Genomic DNA, 6,995 nt, shown 5'->3' with positions numbered 1-6,995 from the left:
CTAACGTTGTCCAGAGCACTGTTAATAAAACCTGATCCAACATTTCAGCAAAACGAAATCACTGAAGAATGTGGGAGAGGCTAAGAGCAAAGAGTCAGATTTCCCATAGGAACAGACTGTCCAAAATTAAGAAACTTATAATTTATTTTCCTGTCAATCTAGATATGGAAAGATTTAAAGAAAATATTAAATAGATTTTCATTTGTGATGCAGGTTTTCAATTAGTTTTCTCTATGTCAATTTCCACACACACACACAAACACACAAATATATCAGTATTTATAGTACATACTTAAGGAATTTACACGTTTTTGGCAATAAACTTTGAAAAAACGACCTTTACTCGTCAGTTAATAATGTATATATTTTTTGTTTTAACCAACGTTTCGCCAGTGCATTTTCATTGAGACAGTTGCACCAGTACTGCGTGTTTTTTTTTCTTGTAGCAAAGCCACATCGGGCTATCTGCTCAGCCCACCGAGGGGAATCGAACCCCTGATTTTAGCGTTGTAAATCCGGAGACATACCGCTGAACTAGCGGGGGGCAGCACCAGTACTATTCTTGTATTATCACCTCTATAAAGCTCCAATAGAGAAACGTTGACTGAAGTACTGAAAAACGAATTTATTATTCAAAGCGTAGAGATCGTTTTTTTTTTTTCTGAACTTTAATCTTTTTAAAACATGCTTTCCTAAGGTTTCTATATTTTGTACTGTTTATATAATGATTTTATTTTCCAACTTGAACTGTAGTATTTCAGTTAAGAAATAAGTTGTTTATTTTGGAATTTCGCGCAAAGCTACATGAAGTCTATCTACGCTATCCGTCCTCAACTTAATTAATACTGTAAATCTAAAAGAAAGGCAGCTAGTCATCACCTCCTTGGGCCCAGCATGGCCAGGTGGTTAAGGTACGTGACTCGTAATCCAAGGGTCGCGGCTTCGAATCTTCATTACACCAAACATGCTCGTCTTTTCAGCCGTGGGAGCATCATAATGTGACGGTCAATCCCACTATTCGTTGGTAAAAGAGTAGCCCAATGGTTCGCAGTAGGTGGTGATGACTAATTGCCTTCCTTCTAGTATTACACTACAAAATTAGGGACGACTAGCGCAGATAGCCCTCGTGTAGCTTTGCACGAAGTTCAAACCAAATGCCGGGCCTAAATTACGGACAATCATGCGCAAATAAGATGTACATTATGCAGGTATTTTACACACTATAAAATTTAAAAATAAAAAACAATTGGAGGTTAAAAAAGTCAAATGATACCACGTTAACAACGGCGAAACGTTGTTTTATTCGATTTTTTTTTTCTATCTCATTTTAGCTATTTTCTGAGTCTTGAAAACTTACACGCAGTTAGCCTTGGTGTGGATTTGTACAACATTCTAAAAATGACAAAAATGCTTTTTATTCTTGCTGACAATGCGAAGTTTATGATTAAAAAAAAAACAATAACAAAAAACGAGATATTGACAAAATGAATGAACATTGTTCTGAACACATGATGTTCGTATTAGCCTTACCTAAAGGAATAGCTCAATATACCGGTTGAGAATGATGGAAAACGGTTTTGAGTTGTTTTTTTTTTAATTTCGCCCAAAGCTACTCAAGGGCTATCTGCGCTAGCCGTCCCTAATTTAGCAGTGTAAGACTAGAGAGAAGGCAGCTAGTCATCACCACCCACCGCCAACTCTTGGGCTACTCTTTTACCAACGAATAGTGGGATTGACCATGACATTATGAAGCCCCAACGGCTGAAAGGGCGAGCATGTTTGGCGCGACGGGGATGCGAACCCGCGACCCTCAGATTACTAGTCGCACGCCTTAACCCACCTGGCCATGCCGGGCCCGTATTTTGAGTTCTACGTAACAGATTTTAAGACACCCTATGGCCTATGGAATATCCAGAATTTATCGAATAAAATTACGGTTCTCAGTGTAACTTTGAAGAAATTTATCTGCCCAAAGACAAACTGTTTTCAAGATACAATCAGGCACGACATGGCCAGGTGGTTAGGGCGTTCGACTCGTTATCTGAAGATCGCGGTTTCAAATCCCCTTCACACCAAATATGCTTACACTTTTAGCCGTGGGGGCGTTATGATGTGACGGTCAATTCCCCCTATTCGTCGGTAAAAGAGTTGGCCGGTGGGTGGTGATGATTAGTGGCTTTCCCTCTAGTATTTTAAGTTTAAAATTGAGTCGATGTTTTTACTTTCAAGATAATAGTTATGTACTTGGTTCAAGGCTAGGTGATCCCACACTACGTCTTTATTATTATAATATTATTATTATTACTTATTATACCAACACTCGCTACACTTATAAGGTTTCAAGCCTCCCCTCACGGCCCCCTTCACTAAAATCGTAATAGGAAGACAGTAATTGAACTATTCTACCTGGATAAATGCATTTTGAATTTTATGACTCTTCCTATTTCGCCTCCTTCTCCATTGGCACAGAGGAATGTCTGTGGACTCGCACCGCTAGAAACATGTTTTCGATATCCGTGGTGGGCAAAGCACATATAGCCCATCTCGTAGCTTTGTGCTTAATGCTAAATACACAAACAAACCTATTTCGAGAGATCAAGCGTGACGTGATGTGACACACAATGATTTTTACATACGTTATATTTGTAGACAAAAAGTTACAAAATGCTATAAAAGAAGAAATTAACCGTTAATTGAAGAAAAAGATATATTTCTTTTTCTAAAAAGTACAAACATTCTTATACATTAATTATGTTTCTGTTTTTTACAGTATGATACAAAAGCCTAACACATCAAATATATTTAGTTTTCTTCTATAATAAAAACAAGCTAACTCCTTTATTTTGTTTCTTTTTTTTACTATATCATACAAACAGAATGATAAAGTAGACGTATTTCTGTTTTTTACTATATAACACGAAAGCCTAACACATTAGTTATACTTATTTTTCTCTATAATACAAACAAACTAACAACTTTGTTATGTTTCTTTTTTACTATATAATACAAACAAGCTGACACATTAATCATGTTTCTGTTTTTTCTATGCTATACAAAAGCCAACACATTAGCCTCGTTTCTGTTTGTTTTTTAAATATAATACATAGAGCCTGATGCAATAGTCGTGCTTCTCCTTGTCATACATAATCGTTCGATTTGTTTGTTTGAAATTAAGCACAAAGCTATACAATGAGCTATCAGTGCTCTGTCCATCCCGGGCGCGGCATGGCTAGGTGGTTAAGGCACTCGACTCGTAATCCGAGGGTCGCGGGTTAAAATTCCTGTCACACAAAATATGCTCGTCCTTTCAGCCGTTGGGGCGTTATAATGTAACAATCAATCTCACTGTTCGTTGGTAACAAGAGTAGCCGAAGAGTTGGCGGTGGGTGGTGATGACAAGCTGCCTTCCCTCTAGTCTTACACTGCTAAATTAGGGATGGCTAGCGCAGATAGTCCTCGTGTAGTTTTGCACAAAATTCAAAACAAACCAAACTGTCCACCCTGAGCATCGAAACCCGGCTTCCAGTGTTGTAAGTCCGCAGACATACTGTTGTGTTACCAGAGGGCATTCTGTATAATACTAACAACCTAACTCACTAATTATATTTCTGCTTCTTCCTCTATAATATTAATAGCCAAACACATTAGTTTTGTTTCTATATTTTCTATAAAGTACAAGCACCTGTCACTTTAGTTATGTATCTGGTTCTTTCTGTATAGCACCAAATGTTTATTGAAAGACGAGATATCAAATGTTATTCTTGGTACTTGTGAACGCAAAGGTTAATTTAAGCAACACGTTCATCAGCTATGTTTTGGGTTACTATCGCAAGGTTATCGCTGTTAGACATTTTCCTTCTTACTCGCTCGGTGCGACTGGGTGAAATTAAAACTTTAAACTTAAAAAGGATTTTGTTTAAAAATAAATAAATGAAAAGGGTTCTAGGAAAATCGCTGAATTTTAATAAATTACAACAAAAAGAGTGGAGCGGTGAAAATTTGCGTATGTTACCTTTACGGCTTCATTAAGGCGCGGAAAATTGAGAGCCTTGTCTGGTTTTCTTACTTAAAATTCGTACCTTTTGTTGACATATCTGCTAACAGGTGGAGCGTTTAACAACGTGCGATGAGATCGCTGAGGATTGAAGGTGGGGCGTAGGGGTAACTTATAGCACGATCAAAAGTTCTTGTTTGTAGGTGCGACGCTTGTTGTGAACCTCATTAGCAGTTGACCGCTGTAGTTCTCCAAATATTTTTCCTTACTATTACGTCAAGAACTGCAACCGGTTAAACATCGACTTCATCATGAGCTGTCGCAGATTTCACAAGAGTAGCTCAGTACTTTTAAAAACTAAACATAGAAACAGTGCCAATAGACAAATAAAATAAAATGTCTGTAAAATGTATTAACTGGTTACGTCCCAGCACTTACAATTTCATAAATTTTGGAAGAAACTCGTTTTCTTCCTTCCCGCTTTGTTTCCATGGGAACTCTAAAGATTAAAGGGGGTTTCCATGGAAACATTAGCTTGTCTGCCCATCCATGTAAGCCGGTTGATTGTTCCATCAGATACCGAAATCTGTTTATCAGATTCTGGCAGAAAAACGACACAGAGTAGACAAATATCTTTGTATGATTACAAGAAAACTGTAATTAAATAGAGAAAATATTAAATGGAAATTTCATGTGGATAGTAAATTATTAATACTGTTCAACACTGTAATTCATTAGTATTTTAACATTTTGCGTGTCTACACACGTACATGTCTATAGAGAAGGAATACAGTGTTAAACACTACACAAGCAATTGCTTTTAGAGCACTAAAACAATCGATTGTTCCTCGACCAACAAATTAAGGCCCAGCATGGCCAGGTGGTTAGAGTGCTTGACTTGTAACATGAGGGTCGCAGTTTCGAATCCCCTTACACCAAAAATGCTCGCCCTTTCAACCGGGAGGCGTTGTATTGTGATAGTCAATCCCAAAAGTTAGCGGAGTGTGATGATGATTAGCTGCCTTCCCTCTAGTCTTACACAGCTAAATTAAGGACAGTTAGCGCAGATAGCCCTCGTGTAGCTTTGCGTGAAATTCATAGAAACAAAAATGAATAGCGTACATACATCAATAATTAAATAAATAAAGACCCTGTAACTCGAGCGCTTTCGAAAGGTGGACTTTTTTGCTTCCGTGGCAAACTTCTTGAACCTACCTGTTTTTCCAACATCATGAATACATCAGTACAATGTTGAGAAAGAAAACGTCCAAAAAATCAGTTTCAACCTAAATGTAACTCACCGTACCGTTTTCCAGTTGACATTTACACGTACACTGGTGTTTTGTCTATTAAATTTGTTTGTTTGGAATTAAACACAAAGCTACACATGAACTGACGGTACTCTTCCTACCACGGGTATCGAACCCCGATTTATAGCGTTGTAAGTCTGCAGAAATATTGCAGTGCCACTGGGATTTTGTTTGTTTGTTTGAATTTTCGCGCAAATCTACATAAGGGCTATTTGCGCTAATCGTCCATAATTTAGAAGTGTAAGACTAGATGGAAGGCAACTAGTCATCACCACCCACCGCGAACTCTTGGCCAACTCTTTTACCAACGAATAGTGGGATTGACTGTCACAATATAACGCCCCCACGGCTGAAAAGGCTAGCATGTTTGGTGCGACGGGGATGCGAACCCACGACTCTGAGATTACGAGTCGCACGCATTAACCCATCTGGCCATGCTGGGCCCACATGATTTAATTTATCGGTTTCGTGGTTTACTTTATCGACTACTTAACCTTTTGGCAGACCCAACTAGCAAGAACAACCATAGTCTAGTTTCATTTATCCTACAATATTGTATATCCACCTTCAACTTATTGTTCTTTCCTATTAACTTCCATAACTTCACTACCTACCTCTTTCATTCTAGTTTGTAGCTTAGTTTGCATAACACTTTTCTGTATTAACCTGCACCGTTTCTGAGAATGCATCGTACTAGCCCCCAGTGGCTCAGTGGTATGTCTGCGGTCTTACAACGCTAGAAACCGGGTTTCGATACCCGTGGTGGGCAGAGCACCGATAGTCTATTGTGTAGCTTTGTGCTTAATTCAAAACAACAACAGTCTCGGACTGAATATTATTATTTCTGTGATTTGTCAGATTTTGTTTACCAACTTGATAAGTTCTCTCTGTTATGATGTGTTTTTTTTTTTTAATTTCGTCACGTACTTCTGTCTTTGAGTTATTAATTCGTATCCTATAAATCTGTTTTGTAATAACTTAAATAAAATTAATAATAATTATAATTCACTCGCTAAATCTGATAAACACCATAAAAGTTTTTGTTTTTGAAAACTAGTGATATCAACAAGGACAGTAGAGCTTAGTATCTGGGGATGAGCCAAAAACAATAGTCGCCTCACTCAAATATATTACCCTATGATGCATAAAAATAACTAATAAAGTTGTGATGTTGGTTTAATTTAGCACTTAATTGCCATTGTCAAGTGTTTCACAACTTGTATAATAGTAATATTAATAAGTTCTTCTATCATAAGTATTTTTGAGGAAACGTATTAAAAATGAGACTACTTATTATCAGTCAGTTTAGTTTGTGAGCATGTATTATTTCCATGTTTCATAAATAACAGTTGCTGTGTTCTAAAGACGGCTGGTATGGGTATTAAAATTTAATTAGAATAATGTACGAACAACGTTTCGACCTTTATTTTAATTAAAGTTTTAATACCCATATCAGCCGTCTGTGAAATACATTTTAACTTCTTCAAGTGGGTTTCTCGTCATCATGAAATAATAGTTTAATATGTGGTCGCTAGATGGCAGAACAAACTTTTTATCGACGGATTGTGACTTTTCATTGCACAAACATGATACCAGACGAAACAGGTTCATTCAGAATAAATATATATAATTAAAAATAATCTAAATACATATTCAAGGTATGAAAGACAGTTTCATAATTATCTAAACAA

This window comes from Tachypleus tridentatus, chromosome 2, assembly GCF_004210375.1.
Source record: "Tachypleus tridentatus isolate NWPU-2018 chromosome 2, ASM421037v1, whole genome shotgun sequence".
NCBI lineage: Eukaryota > Metazoa > Arthropoda > Merostomata > Xiphosura > Limulidae > Tachypleus > Tachypleus tridentatus.
This window is presented reverse-complemented; position numbering follows the sequence as displayed.